Source organism: Stenella coeruleoalba (assembly GCF_951394435.1).
Source record: "Stenella coeruleoalba genome assembly, contig: scaffold_291, whole genome shotgun sequence".
NCBI classification, from domain to species: domain Eukaryota; kingdom Metazoa; phylum Chordata; class Mammalia; order Artiodactyla; family Delphinidae; genus Stenella; species Stenella coeruleoalba.
This window is the reverse complement of record NW_027646356.1, coordinates 151,353-170,609: the sequence shown is the minus strand read 5'-3', so window position 1 is coordinate 170,609 and position 19,257 is coordinate 151,353. Positions and strand designations below refer to the sequence as shown.

The 19,257-nt window shown below is 43.8% G+C and overlaps 1 long non-coding RNA gene across 2 annotated transcripts in view; it reads left to right on the top strand.

Moving 5' to 3' along the window:
- LOC307181155 overlaps positions 1–19,257 on the top strand; it is a 123,846-nt gene that overhangs the window by 99,493 nt on the left and 5,096 nt on the right. The window lies entirely within an intron of this gene.

The following is a 19,257-nucleotide window of genomic DNA, read 5'->3' as shown; positions in this document are numbered from 1 at the left end:
GTGGGAAATGAGAGTTAAATTTGCCCGTCCAGACACCTCCAGCTAGCCTCTCATTGGTTCTCGCTATTGCTGTTCATCTTCCGCAGAAATTGCAAACTGGGCCAAACAGGAGGTTAAAGGGACTGACTCTCCAAGTGGAGAGAGTGTTAGTAAGGCGTCTGGAATGTTGCACCCGAGTACCAGGGGAGGAAAACTGAGACATATTTGAACACGTCTCCCGTTCACATGGTTGATTATACTTGGGTTCCACATGCATGTTTTAGCTGAAGGAAGAATACCTTAAACCTGGAGAGTTAAGACCCGTGTAATGGGTACCATGCAATATGACTTCAAAGGGTCTTCATTTGCTCACCGAACCTCTCCAATCCTATCACTGCTGCGTTTATGCCCCTGTACACATGCTTGATTCTCTTTCGGAGACATAGCAATCCATAGGTTTTAAGATACTTACTAGTCAGGTACATTCTTAGGCGTTTAATATGCGGTGTTGAGTCCATTTCGTTGAGCAAGGAGTAGCTCTTGTCTATTCCATATTTGACTTAAGGAACTTTATCTGTGCTCATTTCAATCTCTGGTTTTATGCAGCACCCCAACTCACTTTTACCCTTAAGCAAGCATAAGTTGGTTTTCTAAATTTGAGACCCTGTTCTGTTCTGTAATTCAGTTCCTGTGTAGCCAAGTTTACATTCCGTGTATTACTGATATCTTATGATGTTTCTTTTTCTGTGTGACTTACTTCAGTTAGAATCATCATACCTGAATCCACTCATTGGGATGCTAAGGGCCTGATGACATAGATTTCATTGCTGAGTGATATTGCTTTGTAAGTAAATACCACAACTTCTTTATCCATTTTTCACTTTCTGCGATGGTGAACTTGTACTGTAAATGAGGTTCTTGTAAACAGAGGCGTCCCAAACTTTGGGGTGGCTGTGTCTTTTTGATTTTAATTTCCCTAAGCTATAGGACCATAAGTGGAAGTGCCCTTGGCTCTGTTGCTTTGTTTTTTAGATGTTTCAGGAAACACCATACACTTCTCCCGAGTGTCTGTTGGCAATTTACATCCTGCCCATCAGCATAACAAGGCTCCGAGTTCTCCATGGCCTGTCCTGCCTTTCTGGATTTTACACTTTTTTCAGATGGCCCTTTTGACCGGGGGGAAGTGAGACTTCATTGTAGTGCAGATTTCCTTTGCAAGCTTGCTTGGTTGGCCAAAAAGGGCGTATGCGTTTTTTCCTGAATATATTCAGGAAAAAACGCATACGCCCTTTTTGGCCAAGTGCACCATTGTGGACATTCTGCCTCTTTTCCTATGCTTTCAATGCAATTCCAGTCTACCTCCTGAAATCGGTTTCCTGCAATTCTGCCCCGCTTTCAAGTCCTCTTGGCAGCCTTACTTCAGTCTATTTTTGGAAGATAGCTGTCATTTATAACTCTGCAGGTTTGTGAATTACAGTGCCCCTGAGCTCCTTTCTTCAACTCGCTTTCTTTTGAGCTGGCCGCAACACCGCCAGATGGCTTCAGGCCCTAATCTGGTTCCGGCACGGCACGCTGCGCCTTTGGTTATTTCCTCTTCATGGTGGGAAATGAGAGTTAAATTTGCCCGTCCAGACACCTCCAGCTAGTCTCTCATTGGTTCTCGCTATTCCTGTTCATCTTCCGCAGAAATTGCAAACTGGGCCAAACAGGAGGTTAAAGTCGCTGACTCTCCAAGTGGGGAGAGTGTTAGTAAAGCGTCTGGAATGTTGCACCCGAGTACCAGGGGAGGAAAACTGAGACATATTTGAACACGTCTCCCGTTCACATGGTTGATCATACTTGGGTTCCACATGCATGTTTTAGCTGAAGGAAGAATACCTTAAACCTGGAGAGTTAAGACCCGTGTAATGGGTACCATGCAATATGACTTCAAAGGGTCTTCATTTGCTCACCGAACCTCTCCAATCCTATCACTGCTGTGTTTATGCCCCTGTACACATGCTTGATTCTCTTTCGGAGACATAGCAATCCATAGGTTTTAAGATACTTACTAGTCAGGTACATTCTTAGGCGTTTAATATGCGGTGTTGAGTCCATTTCGTTGAGCAAGAAGTAGCTCTTGTCTATTCCATATTTGACTTAAGGAACTTTATCTGTGCTCATTTCAATCTCTGGTTTTATGCAGCACCCCAACTCACCTTTACCCTTAAGCAAGCATAAGTTGGTTTTCTAAATTTGAGACCCTGTTCTGTTCTGTAATTCAGTTCCTGTGTAGCCAAGTTTACATTCCGTGTATTACTGATATCTTATGATGTTTCTTTTTCTGTGTGACTTACTTCAGTTAGAATCATCATACCTGAATCCACTCATTGTGCTGCTAAGGGCCTGATGACACAGATTTCATTGCTGAGTGATATTGCTTTGTAAGTAAATACCACAACTTCTTTATCCATTTTTCACTTTCTGCGATGTTGAACTTGTACTGTAAACGAGGTTCTTGTAAACAGAGCCGTTCCAAACTTTGGGGTGGCTGTGTCTTTTTGATTTTAATTTCCCTAAGCTATAGGACCATAAGTGGAAGTGCCCTAGGTTCTGTTGCTTTGTTTTTTAGATGTTTCAGGAAACACCATACACTTCTCCCGAGTGTCTGTTGGCAATTTACATCCCGCCCATCAGCATAACAAGGCTCCCAGTTCTCCATGGCCTGTCCTGCCTTTCTGGATTTTACACTTTTTTCAGATGGCCCTTTTGACCGGGGGGAAGTGAGACTTCATTGTAGTGCAGATTTCCTTTGCAAGCTTGCTTGGTTGGCCAAAAAGGGCGTATGCGTTTTTTCCTGAATATATTCAGGAAAAAACGCATACGCCCTTTTTGGCCAAGTGCATCATTGTGGACGTTCTGCCTCTTTTCCTATGCTTTCAATGCAATTCCAGTCTACCTCCTGAAATCGGTTTCCTGCAATTCTGCCCCGCTTTCAAGTCCTCTTGGCATCCTTACTTCAGTATATTTTTGGACGATAGCTGTCATTTATAACTCTGCAGGTTTGTGAATTACAGTGCCCCTGAGCTCCTTTCTTCAACTCGCTTTCTTGTGACCTGGCCACAACACCGCAGGATGGCTTCAGGCCCTAATCTGGTTCCGGCCCGGCATGCTGAGCCTTTGGTTAATTCCTCTTCCTGGTGGGAAATGAGAGTTAAATTTGCCCGTCCAGACACCTCCAGCTAGCCTCTCATTGGTTCTCGCTATTCCTGTTCATCTTCCGCAGAAATTGCAAACTGGGCCAAACAGGAGGTTAAAGGGACTGACTCTCCAAGTGGAGAGAGTGTTAGTAAAGCGTCTGGAATGTTGCACCCGAGTACCAGGGGAGGAAAACTGAGACATATTTGAACACGTCTCCCGTTCACATGGTTGATTATACTTGGGTTCCACATGCATGTTTTAGCTGAAGGAAGAATACCTTAAACCTGGAGAGTTAAGACCCGTGTAATGGGTACCATGCAATATGACTTCAAAGGGTCTTCATTTGCTCACCGAACCTCTCCAATCCTATCACTGCTGCGTTTATGCCCCTGTACACATGCTTGATTCTCTTTCGGAGACATAGCAATCCATAGGTTTTAAGATACTTACTAGTCAGGTACATTCTTAGGCGTTTAATATGCGGTGTTGAGTCCATTTCGTTGAGCAAGGAGTAGCTCTTGTCTATTCCATATTTGGCTTAAGGAACTTTATCTGTGCTCATTTCAATCTCTGGTTTTATGCAGCACCCCAACTCACCTTTACCCTTAAGCAAGCATAAGTTGGTTTTCTAAATTTGAGACCCTGTTCTGTTCTGTAATTCAGTTCCTGTGTAGCCAAGTTTACATTCCGTGTATTACTGATATCTTATGATGTTTCTTTTTCTGTGTGACTTACTTCAGTTAGAATCATCATACCTGAATCCACTCATTGTGCTTCTAAGTGCCTGATGACACAGATTTCATTGCTGAGTGATATTGCTTTGTAAGTAAATACCACAACTTCTTTATCCATTTTTCACTTTCTGCGATGTTGAACTTGTACTGTAAACGAGGTTCTTGTAAACAGAGCCGTTCCAAACTTTGGGGTGGCTGTGTCTTTTTGATTTTAATTTCCCTAAGCTATAGGACCATAAGTGGAAGTGCCCTAGGTTCTGTTGCTTTGTTTTTTAGATGTTTCAGGAAACACCATACACTTCTCCCGAGTGTCTGTTGGCAATTTACATCCCGCCCATCAGCATCACAAGGCTCCCAGTTCTCCATGGCCTGTCCTGCCTTTCTGGATTTTACACTTTTTTCAGATGGCCCTTTTGACCGGGGGGAAGTGAGACTTCATTGTAGTGCAGATTTCCTTTGCAAGCTTGCTTGGTTGGCCAAAAAGGGCGTATGCGTTTTTTCCTGAATATATTCAGGAAAAAACGCATACGCCCTTTTTGGCCAAGTGCACCATTGTGGACATTCTGCCTCTTTTCCTATGCTTTCAATGCAATTCCAGTCTACCTCCTGAAATCGGTTTCCTGCAATTCTGCCCCGCTTTCAAGTCCTCTTGGCAGCCTTACTTCAGTCTATTTTTGGAAGATAGCTGTCATTTATAACTCTGCAGGTTTGTGAATTACAGTGCCCCTGAGCTCCTTTCTTCAACTCGCTTTCTTTTGAGCTGGCCGCAACACCGCCAGATGGCTTCAGGCCCTAATCTGGTTCCGGCACGGCACGCTGCGCCTTTGGTTATTTCCTCTTCATGGTGGGAAATGAGAGTTAAATTTGCCCGTCCAGACACCTCCAGCTAGTCTCTCATTGGTTCTCGCTATTCCTGTTCATCTTCCGCAGAAATTGCAAACTGGGCCAAACAGGAGGTTAAAGGCGCTGACTCTCCAAGTGGGGAGAGTGTTAGTAAAGCGTCTGGAATGTTGCACCCGAGTACCAGGGGAGGAAAACTGAGACATATTTGAACACGTCTCCCGTTCACATGGTTGATCATACTTGGGTTCCACATGCATGTTTTAGCTGAAGGAAGAATACCTTAAACCTGGAGAGTTAAGACCCGTGTAATGGGTACCATGCAATATGACTTCAAAGGGTCTTCATTTGCTCACCGAACCTCTCCAATCCTATCACTGCTGTGTTTATGCCCCTGTACACATGCTTGATTCTCTTTCGGAGACATAGCAATCCATAGGTTTTAAGATACTTACTAGTCAGGTACATTCTTAGGCGTTTAATATGCGGTGTTGAGTCCATTTCGTTGAGCAAGAAGTAGCTCTTGTCTATTCCATATTTGACTTAAGGAACTTTATCTGTGCTCATTTCAATCTCTGGTTTTATGCAGCACCCCAACTCACCTTTACCCTTAAGCAAGCATAAGTTGGTTTTCTAAATTTGAGACCCTGTTCTGTTCTGTAATTCAGTTCCTGTGTAGCCAAGTTTACATTCCGTGTATTACTGATATCTTATGATGTTTCTTTTTCTGTGTGACTTACTTCAGTTAGAATCATCATACCTGAATCCACTCATTGTGCTGCTAAGGGCCTGATGACACAGATTTCATTGCTGAGTGATATTGCTTTGTAAGTAAATACCACAACTTCTTTATCCATTTTTCACTTTCTGCGATGTTGAACTTGTACTGTAAACGAGGTTCTTGTAAACAGAGCCGTTCCAAACTTTGGGGTGGCTGTGTCTTTTTGATTTTAATTTCCCTAAGCTATAGGACCATAAGTGGAAGTGCCCTAGGTTCTGTTGCTTTGTTTTTTAGATGTTTCAGGAAACACCATACACTTCTCCCGAGTGGTTGTTGGCAATTTACATCCCGCCCATCAGCATAACAAGGCTCCCAGTTCTCCATGGCCTGTCCTGCCTTTCTGGATTTTACACTTTTTTCAGATGGCCCTTTTGACCGGGGGGAAGTGAGACTTCATTGTAGTGCAGATTTCCTTTGCAAGCTTGCTTGGTTGGCCAAAAAGGGCGTATGCGTTTTTTCCTGAATATATTCAGGAAAAAACGCATACGCCCTTTTTGGCCAAGTGCATCATTGTGGACGTTCTGCCTCTTTTCCCATGCTTTCAATGCAATTCCAGTCTACCTCCTGAAATCGGTTTCCTGCAATTCTGCCCCGCTTTCAAGTCCTCTTGGCAGCCTTCCTTCAGTCTATTTTTGGACGATAGCTGTCATTTATAACTCTGCAGGTTTGTGAATTACAGTGCCCCTGAGCTCCTTTCTTCAACTCGCTTTCTTGTGACCTGGTCGCAACACCGCAGGATGGCTTCAGGCCCTAATCTGGTTCCGGCCCGGCATGCTGAGCCTTTGGTTAATTCCTCTTCCTGGTGGGAAATGAGAGTTAAATTTGCCCGTCCAGACACCTCCAGCTAGCCTCTCATTGGTTCTCGCTATTGCTGTTCATCTTCCGCAGAAATTGCAAACTGGGCCAAACAGGAGGTTAAAGGGACTGACTCTCCAAGTGGAGAGAGTGTTAGTAAGGCGTCTGGAATGTTGCACCCGAGTACCAGGGGAGGAAAACTGAGACATATTTGAACACGTCTCCCGTTCACATGGTTGATTATACTTGGGTTCCACATGCATGTTTTAGCTGAAGGAAGAATACCTTAAACCTGGAGAGTTAAGACCCGTGTAATGGGTACCATGCAATATGACTTCAAAGGGTCTTCATTTGCTCACCGAACCTCTCCAATCCTATCACTGCTGCGTTTATGCCCCTGTACACATGCTTGATTCTCTTTCGGAGACATAGCAATCCATAGGTTTTAAGATACTTACTAGTCAGGTACATTCTTAGGCGTTTAATATGCGGTGTTGAGTCCATTTCGTTGAGCAAGGAGTAGCTCTTGTCTATTCCATATTTGACTTAAGGAACTTTATCTGTGCTCATTTCAATCTCTGGTTTTATGCAGCACCCCAACTCACTTTTACCCTTAAGCAAGCATAAGTTGGTTTTCTAAATTTGAGACCCTGTTCTGTTCTGTAATTCAGTTCCTGTGTAGCCAAGTTTACATTCCGTGTATTACTGATATCTTATGATGTTTCTTTTTCTGTGTGACTTACTTCAGTTAGAATCATCATACCTGAATCCACTCATTGGGATGCTAAGGGCCTGATGACATAGATTTCATTGCTGAGTGATATTGCTTTGTAAGTAAATACCACAACTTCTTTATCCATTTTTCACTTTCTGCGATGGTGAACTTGTACTGTAAATGAGGTTCTTGTAAACAGAGGCGTCCCAAACTTTGGGGTGGCTGTGTCTTTTTGATTTTAATTTCCCTAAGCTATAGGACCATAAGTGGAAGTGCCCTTGGCTCTGTTGCTTTGTTTTTTAGATGTTTCAGGAAACACCATACACTTCTCCCGAGTGTCTGTTGGCAATTTACATCCTGCCCATCAGCATAACAAGGCTCCGAGTTCTCCATGGCCTGTCCTGCCTTTCTGGATTTTACACTTTTTTCAGATGGCCCTTTTGACCGGGGGGAAGTGAGACTTCATTGTAGTGCAGATTTCCTTTGCAAGCTTGCTTGGTTGGCCAAAAAGGGCGTATGCGTTTTTTCCTGAATATATTCAGGAAAAAACGCATACGCCCTTTTTGGCCAAGTGCACCATTGTGGACATTCTGCCTCTTTTCCTATGCTTTCAATGCAATTCCAGTCTACCTCCTGAAATCGGTTTCCTGCAATTCTGCCCCGCTTTCAAGTCCTCTTGGCAGCCTTACTTCAGTCTATTTTTGGAAGATAGCTGTCATTTATAACTCTGCAGGTTTGTGAATTACAGTGCCCCTGAGCTCCTTTCTTCAACTCGCTTTCTTTTGAGCTGGCCGCAACACCGCCAGATGGCTTCAGGCCCTAATCTGGTTCCGGCACGGCACGCTGCGCCTTTGGTTATTTCCTCTTCATGGTGGGAAATGAGAGTTAAATTTGCCCGTCCAGACACCTCCAGCTAGTCTCTCATTGGTTCTCGCTATTCCTGTTCATCTTCCGCAGAAATTGCAAACTGGGCCAAACAGGAGGTTAAAGTCGCTGACTCTCCAAGTGGGGAGAGTGTTAGTAAAGCGTCTGGAATGTTGCACCCGAGTACCAGGGGAGGAAAACTGAGACATATTTGAACACGTCTCCCGTTCACATGGTTGATCATACTTGGGTTCCACATGCATGTTTTAGCTGAAGGAAGAATACCTTAAACCTGGAGAGTTAAGACCCGTGTAATGGGTACCATGCAATATGACTTCAAAGGGTCTTCATTTGCTCACCGAACCTCTCCAATCCTATCACTGCTGTGTTTATGCCCCTGTACACATGCTTGATTCTCTTTCGGAGACATAGCAATCCATAGGTTTTAAGATACTTACTAGTCAGGTACATTCTTAGGCGTTTAATATGCGGTGTTGAGTCCATTTCGTTGAGCAAGAAGTAGCTCTTGTCTATTCCATATTTGACTTAAGGAACTTTATCTGTGCTCATTTCAATCTCTGGTTTTATGCAGCACCCCAACTCACCTTTACCCTTAAGCAAGCATAAGTTGGTTTTCTAAATTTGAGACCCTGTTCTGTTCTGTAATTCAGTTCCTGTGTAGCCAAGTTTACATTCCGTGTATTACTGATATCTTATGATGTTTCTTTTTCTGTGTGACTTACTTCAGTTAGAATCATCATACCTGAATCCACTCATTGTGCTGCTAAGGGCCTGATGACACAGATTTCATTGCTGAGTGATATTGCTTTGTAAGTAAATACCACAACTTCTTTATCCATTTTTCACTTTCTGCGATGTTGAACTTGTACTGTAAACGAGGTTCTTGTAAACAGAGCCGTTCCAAACTTTGGGGTGGCTGTGTCTTTTTGATTTTAATTTCCCTAAGCTATAGGACCATAAGTGGAAGTGCCCTAGGTTCTGTTGCTTTGTTTTTTAGATGTTTCAGGAAACACCATACACTTCTCCCGAGTGTCTGTTGGCAATTTACATCCCGCCCATCAGCATAACAAGGCTCCCAGTTCTCCATGGCCTGTCCTGCCTTTCTGGATTTTACACTTTTTTCAGATGGCCCTTTTGACCGGGGGGAAGTGAGACTTCATTGTAGTGCAGATTTCCTTTGCAAGCTTGCTTGGTTGGCCAAAAAGGGCGTATGCGTTTTTTCCTGAATATATTCAGGAAAAAACGCATACGCCCTTTTTGGCCAAGTGCATCATTGTGGACGTTCTGCCTCTTTTCCTATGCTTTCAATGCAATTCCAGTCTACCTCCTGAAATCGGTTTCCTGCAATTCTGCCCCGCTTTCAAGTCCTCTTGGCATCCTTACTTCAGTATATTTTTGGACGATAGCTGTCATTTATAACTCTGCAGGTTTGTGAATTACAGTGCCCCTGAGCTCCTTTCTTCAACTCGCTTTCTTGTGACCTGGCCACAACACCGCAGGATGGCTTCAGGCCCTAATCTGGTTCCGGCCCGGCATGCTGAGCCTTTGGTTAATTCCTCTTCCTGGTGGGAAATGAGAGTTAAATTTGCCCGTCCAGACACCTCCAGCTAGCCTCTCATTGGTTCTCGCTATTCCTGTTCATCTTCCGCAGAAATTGCAAACTGGGCCAAACAGGAGGTTAAAGGGACTGACTCTCCAAGTGGAGAGAGTGTTAGTAAAGCGTCTGGAATGTTGCACCCGAGTACCAGGGGAGGAAAACTGAGACATATTTGAACACGTCTCCCGTTCACATGGTTGATTATACTTGGGTTCCACATGCATGTTTTAGCTGAAGGAAGAATACCTTAAACCTGGAGAGTTAAGACCCGTGTAATGGGTACCATGCAATATGACTTCAAAGGGTCTTCATTTGCTCACCGAACCTCTCCAATCCTATCACTGCTGCGTTTATGCCCCTGTACACATGCTTGATTCTCTTTCGGAGACATAGCAATCCATAGGTTTTAAGATACTTACTAGTCAGGTACATTCTTAGGCGTTTAATATGCGGTGTTGAGTCCATTTCGTTGAGCAAGGAGTAGCTCTTGTCTATTCCATATTTGGCTTAAGGAACTTTATCTGTGCTCATTTCAATCTCTGGTTTTATGCAGCACCCCAACTCACCTTTACCCTTAAGCAAGCATAAGTTGGTTTTCTAAATTTGAGACCCTGTTCTGTTCTGTAATTCAGTTCCTGTGTAGCCAAGTTTACATTCCGTGTATTACTGATATCTTATGATGTTTCTTTTTCTGTGTGACTTACTTCAGTTAGAATCATCATACCTGAATCCACTCATTGGGATGCTAAGGGCCTGATGACATAGATTTCATTGCTGAGTGATATTGCTTTGTAAGTAAATACCACAACTTCTTTATCCATTTTTCACTTTCTGCGATGGTGAACTTGTACTGTAAATGAGGTTCTTGTAAACAGAGGCGTCCCAAACTTTGGGGTGGCTGTGTCTTTTTGATTTTAATTTCCCTAAGCTATAGGACCATAAGTGGAAGTGCCCTTGGCTCTGTTGCTTTGTTTTTTAGATGTTTCAGGAAACACCATACACTTCTCCCGAGTGTCTGTTGGCAATTTACATCCTGCCCATCAGCATAACAAGGCTCCGAGTTCTCCATGGCCTGTCCTGCCTTTCTGGATTTTACACTTTTTTCAGATGGCCCTTTTGACCGGGGGGAAGTGAGACTTCATTGTAGTGCAGATTTCCTTTGCAAGCTTGCTTGGTTGGCCAAAAAGGGCGTATGCGTTTTTTCCTGAATATATTCAGGAAAAAACGCATACGCCCTTTTTGGCCAAGTGCACCATTGTGGACATTCTGCCTCTTTTCCTATGCTTTCAATGCAATTCCAGTCTACCTCCTGAAATCGGTTTCCTGCAATTCTGCCCCGCTTTCAAGTCCTCTTGGCAGCCTTACTTCAGTCTATTTTTGGAAGATAGCTGTCATTTATAACTCTGCAGGTTTGTGAATTACAGTGCCCCTGAGCTCCTTTCTTCAACTCGCTTTCTTTTGAGCTGGCCGCAACACCGCCAGATGGCTTCAGGCCCTAATCTGGTTCCGGCACGGCACGCTGCGCCTTTGGTTATTTCCTCTTCATGGTGGGAAATGAGAGTTAAATTTGCCCGTCCAGACACCTCCAGCTAGTCTCTCATTGGTTCTCGCTATTCCTGTTCATCTTCCGCAGAAATTGCAAACTGGGCCAAACAGGAGGTTAAAGGCGCTGACTCTCCAAGTGGGGAGAGTGTTAGTAAAGCGTCTGGAATGTTGCACCCGAGTACCAGGGGAGGAAAACTGAGACATATTTGAACACGTCTCCCGTTCACATGGTTGATCATACTTGGGTTCCACATGCATGTTTTAGCTGAAGGAAGAATACCTTAAACCTGGAGAGTTAAGACCCGTGTAATGGGTACCATGCAATATGACTTCAAAGGGTCTTCATTTGCTCACCGAACCTCTCCAATCCTATCACTGCTGTGTTTATGCCCCTGTACACATGCTTGATTCTCTTTCGGAGACATAGCAATCCATAGGTTTTAAGATACTTACTAGTCAGGTACATTCTTAGGCGTTTAATATGCGGTGTTGAGTCCATTTCGTTGAGCAAGAAGTAGCTCTTGTCTATTCCATATTTGACTTAAGGAACTTTATCTGTGCTCATTTCAATCTCTGGTTTTATGCAGCACCCCAACTCACCTTTACCCTTAAGCAAGCATAAGTTGGTTTTCTAAATTTGAGACCCTGTTCTGTTCTGTAATTCAGTTCCTGTGTAGCCAAGTTTACATTCCGTGTATTACTGATATCTTATGATGTTTCTTTTTCTGTGTGACTTACTTCAGTTAGAATCATCATACCTGAATCCACTCATTGTGCTGCTAAGGGCGTGATGACACAGATTTCATTGCTGAGTGATATTGCTTTGTAAGTAAATACCACAACTTCTTTATCCATTTTTCACTTTCTGCGATGTTGAACTTGTACTGTAAACGAGGTTCTTGTAAACAGAGCCGTTCCAAACTTTGGGGTGGCTGTGTCTTTTTGATTTTAATTTCCCTAAGCTATAGGACCATAAGTGGAAGTGCCCTAGGTTCTGTTGCTTTGTTTTTTAGATGTTTCAGGAAACACCATACACTTCTCCCGAGTGGTTGTTGGCAATTTACATCCCGCCCATCAGCATAACAAGGCTCCCAGTTCTCCATGGCCTGTCCTGCCTTTCTGGATTTTACACTTTTTTCAGATGGCCCTTTTGACCGGGGGGAAGTGAGACTTCATTGTAGTGCAGATTTCCTTTGCAAGCTTGCTTGGTTGGCCAAAAAGGGCGTATGCGTTTTTTCCTGAATATATTCAGGAAAAAACGCATACGCCCTTTTTGGCCAAGTGCATCATTGTGGACGTTCTGCCTCTTTTCCCATGCTTTCAATGCAATTCCAGTCTACCTCCTGAAATCGGTTTCCTGCAATTCTGCCCCGCTTTCAAGTCCTCTTGGCAGCCTTCCTTCAGTCTATTTTTGGACGATAGCTGTCATTTATAACTCTGCAGGTTTGTGAATTACAGTGCCCCTGAGCTCCTTTCTTCAACTCGCTTTCTTGTGACCTGGTCGCAACACCGCAGGATGGCTTCAGGCCCTAATCTGGTTCCGGCCCGGCATGCTGAGCCTTTGGTTAATTCCTCTTCCTGGTGGGAAATGAGAGTTAAATTTGCCCGTCCAGACACCTCCAGCTAGCCTCTCATTGGTTCTCGCTATTGCTGTTCATCTTCCGCAGAAATTGCAAACTGGGCCAAACAGGAGGTTAAAGGGACTGACTCTCCAAGTGGAGAGAGTGTTAGTAAAGCGTCTGGAATGTTGCACCCGAGTACCAGGGGAGGAAAACTGAGACATATTTGAACACGTCTCCCGTTCACATGGTTGATTATACTTGGGTTCCACATGCATGTTTTAGCTGAAGGAAGAATACCTTAAACCTGGAGAGTTAAGACCCGTGTAATGGGTACCATGCAATATGATTTCAAAGGGTCTTCATTTGCTCACCGAACCTCTCCAATCCTATCACTGCTGCGTTTATGCCCCTGTACACATGCTTGATTCTCTTTCGGAGACATAGCAATCCATAGGTTTTAAGATACTTACTAGTCAGGTACATTCTTAGGCGTTTAATATGCGGTGTTGAGTCCATTTCGTTGAGCAAGGAGTAGCTCTTGTCTATTCCATATTTGACTTAAGGAACTTTATCTGTGCTCATTTCAATCTCTGGTTTTATGCAGCACCCCAACTCACTTTTACCCTTAAGCAAGCATAAGTTGGTTTTCTAAATTTGAGACCCTGTTCTGTTCTGTAATTCAGTTCCTGTGTAGCCAAGTTTACATTCCGTGTATTACTGATATCTTATGATGTTTCTTTTTCTGTGTGACTTACTTCAGTTAGAATCATCATACCTGAATCCACTCATTGGGATGCTAAGGGCCTGATGACATAGATTTCATTGCTGAGTGATATTGCTTTGTAAGTAAATACCACAACTTCTTTATCCATTTTTCACTTTCTGCGATGGTGAAATTGTACTGTAAATGAGGTTCTTGTAAACAGAGGCGTCCCAAACTTTGGGGTGGCTGTGTCTTTTTGATTTTAATTTCCCTAAGCTATAGGACCATAAGTGGAAGTGCCCTTGGCTCTGTTGCTTTGTTTTTTAGATGTTTCAGGAAACACCATACACTTCTCCCGAGTGTCTGTTGGCAATTTACATCCTGCCCATCAGCATAACAAGGCTCCGAGTTCTCCATGGCCTGTCCTGCCTTTCTGGATTTTACACTTTTTTCAGATGGCCCTTTTGACCGGGGGGAAGTGAGACTTCATTGTAGTGCAGATTTCCTTTGCAAGCTTGCTTGGTTGGCCAAAAAGGGCGTATGCGTTTTTTCCTGAATATATTCAGGAAAAAACGCATACGCCCTTTTTGGCCAAGTGCACCATTGTGGACATTCTGCCTCTTTTCCTATGCTTTCAATGCAATTCCAGTCTACCTCCTGAAATCGGTTTCCTGCAATTCTGCCCCGCTTTCAAGTCCTCTTGGCAGCCTTACTTCAGTCTATTTTTGGAAGATAGCTGTCATTTATAACTCTGCAGGTTTGTGAATTACAGTGCCCCTGAGCTCCTTTCTTCAACTCGCTTTCTTTTGAGCTGGCCGCAACACCGCCAGATGGCTTCAGGCCCTAATCTGGTTCCGGCACGGCACGCTGCGCCTTTGGTTATTTCCTCTTCATGGTGGGAAATGAGAGTTAAATTTGCCCGTCCAGACACCTCCAGCTAGTCTCTCATTGGTTCTCGCTATTCCTGTTCATCTTCCGCAGAAATTGCAAACTGGGCCAAACAGGAGGTTAAAGTCGCTGACTCTCCAAGTGGGGAGAGTGTTAGTAAAGCGTCTGGAATGTTGCACCCGAGTACCAGGGGAGGAAAACTGAGACATATTTGAACACGTCTCCCGTTCACATGGTTGATCATACTTGGGTTCCACATGCATGTTTTAGCTGAAGGAAGAATACCTTAAACCTGGAGAGTTAAGACCCGTGTAATGGGTACCATGCAATATGACTTCAAAGGGTCTTCATTTGCTCACCGAACCTCTCCAATCCTATCACTGCTGTGTTTATGCCCCTGTACACATGCTTGATTCTCTTTCGGAGACATAGCAATCCATAGGTTTTAAGATACTTACTAGTCAGGTACATTCTTAGGCGTTTAATATGCGGTGTTGAGTCCATTTCGTTGAGCAAGAAGTAGCTCTTGTCTATTCCATATTTGACTTAAGGAACTTTATCTGTGCTCATTTCAATCTCTGGTTTTATGCAGCACCCCAACTCACCTTTACCCTTAAGCAAGCATAAGTTGGTTTTCTAAATTTGAGACCCTGTTCTGTTCTGTAATTCAGTTCCTGTGTAGCCAAGTTTACATTCCGTGTATTACTGATATCTTATGATGTTTCTTTTTCTGTGTGACTTACTTCAGTTAGAATCATCATACCTGAATCCACTCATTGTGCTGCTAAGGGCCTGATGACACAGATTTCATTGCTGAGTGATATTGCTTTGTAAGTAAATACCACAACTTCTTTATCCATTTTTCACTTTCTGCGATGTTGAACTTGTACTGTAAACGAGGTTCTTGTAAACAGAGCCGTTCCAAACTTTGGGGTGGCTGTGTCTTTTTGATTTTAATTTCCCTAAGCTATAGGACCATAAGTGGAAGTGCCCTAGGTTCTGTTGCTTTGTTTTTTAGATGTTTCAGGAAACACCATACACTTCTCCCGAGTGGTTGTTGGCAATTTACATCCCGCCCATCAGCATAACAAGGCTCCCAGTTCTCCATGGCCTGTCCTGCCTTTCTGGATTTTACACTTTTTTCAGATGGCCCTTTTGACCGGGGGGAAGTGAGACTTCATTGTAGTGCAGATTTCCTTTGCAAGCTTGCTTGGTTGGCCAAAAAGGGCGTATGCGTTTTTTCCTGAATATATTCAGGAAAAAACGCATACGCCCTTTTTGGCCAAGTGCATCATTGTGGACGTTCTGCCTCTTTTCCCATGCTTTCAATGCAATTCCAGTCTACCTCCTGAAATCGGTTTCCTGCAATTCTGCCCCGCTTTCAAGTCCTCTTGGCAGCCTTCCTTCAGTCTATTTTTGGACGATAGCTGTCATTTATAACTCTGCAGGTTTGTGAATTACAGTGCCCCTGAGCTCCTTTCTTCAACTCGCTTTCTTTTGAGCTGGCCGCAACACCGCAGGATGGTTTCAAGCCCTAATCTGGTTCCGGTACGGCACGCTGAGCCTTTGGTTATTTCCTCTTCCTGGTGGGAAATGAGAGTTAAATTTGCCCGTCCAGACACCTCCAGCTAGCCTCTCATTGGTTCTCGCTATTCCTGTTCATCTTCCGCAGAAATTGCAAACTGGGCCAAACAGGAGGTTAAAGGCGCTGACTCTCCAAGTGGGGAGAGTGTTAGTAAAGCGTCTGGAATGTTGCACCCGAGTACCAGGGGAGGAAAACTGAGACATATTTGAACACGTCTCCCGTTCACATGGTTGATCATACTTGGGTTCCACATGCATGTTTTAGCTGAAGGAAGAATACCTTAAACCTGGAGAGTTGAGACCCGTGTAATGGGTACCATGCAATATGACTTCAAAGGGTCTTCATTTGCTCACCGAAACTCTCCAATCCTATCACTGCTGCGTTTATGCCCCTGTACACATGCTTGATTCTCTTTCGGAGACATAGCAATCCATAGGTTTTACGATACTTACTAGTCAGGTACATTCTTAGGCGTTTAATATGCGGTGTTGAGTCCATTTCGTTGAGCAAGGAGTAGCTCTTGTCTATTCCATATTTGACTTAAGGAACTTTATCTGTGCTCATTTCAATATCTGGTTTTATGCAGCACCCCAACTCACCTTTACCCTTAAGCAAGCATAAGTTGGTTTTCTAAATTTGAGACCCTGTTCTGTTCTGTAATTCAGTTCCTGTGTAGCCAAGTTTACATTCCGTGTATTACTGATATCTTATGATGTTTCTTTTTCTGTGTGACTTATTTCAGTTAGAATCATCATACCTGAATCCACTCATTGTGCTGCTAAGGGCCTGATGACACAGATTTCATTGCTGAGTGATATTGCTTTGTAAGTAAATACCACAACTTCTTTATCCATTTTTCACTTTCTGCGATGTTGAACTTGTACTGTAAACGAGGTTCTTGTAAACAGAGCCGTTCCAAACTTTGGGGTGGCTGTGTCTTTTTGATTTTAATTTCCCTAAGCTATAGGACCATAAGTGGAAGTGCCCTAGGTTCTGTTGCTTTGTTTTTTAGATGTTTCAGGAAACACCATACACTTCTCCCGAGTGGTTGTTGGCAATTTACATCCCGCCCATCAGCATAACAAGGCTCCCAGTTCTCCATGGCCTGTCCTGCCTTTCTGGATTTTACACTTTTTTCAGATGGCCCTTTTGACCGGGGGGAAGTGAGACTTCATTGTAGTGCAGATTTCCTTTGCAAGCTTGCTTGGTTGGCCAAAAAGGGCGTATGCGTTTTTTCCTGAATATATTCAGGAAAAAACACATACGCCCTTTTTGGCCAAGTGCATCATTGTGGACGTTCTGCCTCTTTTCCTATGCTTTCAATGCAATTCCAGTCTACCTCCTGAAATCGGTTTCCTGCAATTCTGCCCCGCTTTCAAGTCCTCTTGGCAGCCTTACTTCAGTCTATTTTTGGACGATAGCTGTCATTTATAACTCTGCAGGTTTGTGAATTACAGTGCCCCTAAGCTCCTTTCTTCAACTCGCTTTCTTGTGACCTGGCCGCAACACCGCAGGATGGCTTCAGGCCCTAATCTGGTTCTGGCCCGGCCTGCTGAGCCTTTGGTTAATTCCTCTTCCTGGTGGGAAATGAGAGTTAAATTTGCCCGTCCAGACACCTCCAGCTAGCCTCTCATTGGTTCTCGCTATTCCTGTTCATCTTCCGCAGAAATTGCAAACTGGGCCAAACAGGAGGTTAAAGGGACTGACTCTCCAAGTGGGGAGAGTGTTAGTAAAGCGTCTGGAATGTTGCACCCGAGTACCAGGGGAGGAAAACTGAGACATATTTGAACACGTCTCCCGATCACATGGTTGATCATACTCTAGGTTCCACATGCATGTTTTAGCTGAAGGAAGAATACCTTAAACCTGGGTAGTTGTAACCCGTGGAATGGGTACCATGCAATATGACTTCAAAGGGTCTTCATTTGCTCACCGAACCTCTCCAATCCTATCACTGCTGCGTTTATGCCCCTGTACACATGCTTGATTCTCTTTCGGAGACATAGCAATCCATAGGTTTTAAGATACTTACTAGTCAGGTACATTCTTAGGCGTTTAATATGGGGTGTTGAGTCCATTTCGTTGAGCAAGGAGTAGCTCTTGTCTATTCCATATTTGGCTTAAGGAACTTTATCTGTGCTCATTTCAATCTCTGGTTTTATGCAGCACCCCAACTCACCTTTCCCCTTAAGCAAGCATAAGTTGGTTTTCTAAATTTGAGACCCTGTTCTGTTCTGTAATTCAGTTCCTGTGTAGCCAAGTTTACATTCCGTGTATTACTGATATCTTATGATGTTTCTTTTTCTGTGTGACTTACTTCAGTTAGAATCATCATACCTGAATCCACTCATTGTGCTGCTAAGGGCCTGATGACACAGATTTCATTGCTGAGTGATATTGCTTTGTAAGTAAATACCACAACTTCTTTATCCATTTTTCACTTTCTGCGATGTTGAACTTGTACTGTAAACGAGGTTCTTGTAAACAGAGCCGTTCCAAACTTTGGGGTGGCTGTGTCTTTTTGATTTTAATTTCCCTAAGCTATAGGACCATAAGTGGAAGTGCCCTAGGTTCTGTTGCTTTGTTTTTTAGATGTTTCAGGAAACACCATACACTTCTCCCGAGTGGTTGTTGGCAATTTACATCCCGCCCATCAGCATAACAAGGCTCCCAGTTCTCCATGACCTGTCCTGCCTTTCTGGATTTTACACTTTTTTCAGATGGCCCTTTTGACCGGGGGGAAGTGAGACTTCATTGTAGTGCAGATTTCCTTTGCAAGCTTGCTTGGTTGGCCAAAAAGGGCGTATGCGTTTTTTCCTGAATATATTCAGGAAAAAACGCATACGCCCTTTTTGGCCAAGTGCATCATTGTGGACGTTCTGCCTCTTTTCCTATGCTTTCAATGCAATTCCAGTCTACCTCCTGAAATCGGTTTCCTGCAATTCTGCCCCGCTTTCAAGTCCTCTTGGCAGCCTTACTTCAGTCTATTTTTGGACGATAGCTGTCATTTATAACTCTGCAGGTTTGTGAATTACAGTGCCCCTGAGCTCCTTTCTTCAACTCGCTTTCTTGTGACCTGGCCGCAACACCGCAGGATGGCTTCAGGCCCTAATCTGGTTCCGGCATGGCACGCTGAGCCTTTGGTTAATTCCTCTTCCTGGTGGGAAATGATAGTTAAATTTGCCCGTCCAGACACCTCCAGCTAGCCTCTCATTGGTTTTCGCTATTCCTGTTCATCTTCCACAGAAATTGCAAACTGGGCCAAACAGGAGGTTAAAGGGACTGACTCTCCAAGTGGGGAGAGTGTTAGTAAAGCGTCTGGAATGTTGCACCCGAGTACCAGGGGAGGAAAACTGAGACATATTTGAACACGTCTCCTGATCACATGGTTGATCATACTCTAGGTTCCACATGCATGTTTTAGCTGAAGGAAGAATACCTTAAACCTGGGTAGTTGAAACCCGTGGA